The sequence below is a fragment of the Trichechus manatus genome, unplaced genomic scaffold, assembly GCF_000243295.1.
Source record: "Trichechus manatus latirostris isolate Lorelei unplaced genomic scaffold, TriManLat1.0 scaffold00051, whole genome shotgun sequence".
Classification (NCBI taxonomy): Eukaryota; Metazoa; Chordata; class Mammalia; order Sirenia; family Trichechidae; genus Trichechus; species Trichechus manatus.
Window position 1 is genome coordinate 16,608,992 of NW_004443987.1, and position 1,818 is coordinate 16,610,809.

The following is a 1,818-nucleotide window of genomic DNA, read 5'->3' on the forward strand; positions in this document are numbered from 1 at the left end:
AGTTCTACTCTGTCCTATAGGGTCACTATGAGTCGGAATCCACTGGACAGCAATGGGTTTTTTTGGGTTTGGATGTAGAGGGTAATGAGGCATATTCTGGGCCAAGTGGATCTTACCATCTCTAATAATGCATTGCATGAGGAACTAGTTTTTCTATGCAATTGAAAGATTGAAATTAACCTAGATTTTAAATGTCCTTAGAAAAATAAGAAAATATACCTCATAAAATTTACAGTTAAAGAAATCAATCGTAACAAATCTTTTCGGGATATTTATTCCTACTGAGTTACCATGTTTCAACTGATAAACCCCTACATAATTTCTTCAAGCCCATCAAATAATCATCTGGGACACCTAGATTCCAAGGAAATTAGAAGGTCATTATTTGTTCTAAGACATTAAAATTTTATGTTTAAAAACTAAAAAAAAACAGCCTTTAGCGCTTAAAATGTATTACAAGTCTGTACAGGAAGTCCCCTACTTATGACATATTTGAGTTACCATGAACTGCACTTACAATCATCTGTTTTGTTTTATTTCACATCTTATCATTAGTAATGGAGCACTGGTGGTATAGTCGTTAACAGCTTGGCTGCTAACCAAAGGGTCAGCAGTTTGAATCTACCAGCCGCTCCTTGGAAACCAGATGGGGCAGTTCTACTCTGTCCTATACGGTCGCTATGAGTTAGAATTGACTCTACGGGAAAGGGTTTTTTATCTTTAGTAATACGTACTACACACAATGTTACAGCAAGTAATTTGCTGATGTTATCATTCTCAGATTGTTACCAGGTGGATACCCCAGGTTCTGCTCAGACCAACTTGTCTCAGCCAATAAACGAAATACCCAGGTGGGAGAGTGGAAAGGCACCTTTATTTCATTGCACACAGAAAGGAACAGTTGGGGTTGTTGCCGCAAAGACTGCTCACTCAGCAAGGGTGAGGAGGAAGGTTACTTTTAAGGGGTTTAAGAGTAGGAAGTTCATACAAGTTACATCAGCAACATTCTTAATCATACTACAAAGGCAAAATGGGGTTTACATATAACTTCATGCACTGCACGTTACAGAAAATAGAGGTTAAACTCTACCCAGAGATGGGGAAGTTACTATGCATAAGGTATTTAATGAATTTTATTTTATTTTATTTTATTTAATGAAATAAAAGGTTATCTTGAATGTCAACATGGCACCTTAACCCATTTCCACCAATTTTCTCTAGTTTTGGGCAGCAGTTAAGGAGAGGGGAATTAGAATTTTAATGTAAAGGTACAGGGCATGCCAAGCAAGGGAATCAGAATTTTTCTTTTTTTTGACAGTCTTTTTTTTTTTTAATTGTACTTTAGATAAGGGTTTACAGAACTAGTTTCTCATTAAACAATGAGTACACATGTTGTTTTGCGACATTGGTTACCAACCCCCTCACATGTCAACACTCTCCCTTCTCGACCTTGGGTTCCCTATTACCAGCTTTCCTGTCCCCTCCTGCCTTCTAGTCCTTGCGCCTGGGCTAGTGTGCCCATCTAATCTTGTTTTATTTTATGGACCTGTCTAATCTTTGGCTGAATGGTGAACCTCAGGAGTGACTTCATTACTGAGCTAAAAATGTGTCAGGGGGCCATACTCTCAGGGTTTCTCCAGTCTCTGTCAGACCAGTAAGTCTGGTCTTTTTTTGTGAGTTTGAATTTTGTTCTATATTTTTCTCCAGCTCTGTCTGGGACCCTCTGTTGTGATCCCTGTCAGAGCAGCCAATGGTGGTAGCCAGGCACCACCTAGTTGTACTGGACTCAGTCTGGTGGAGGCCGTGGTAGTTGTGGTT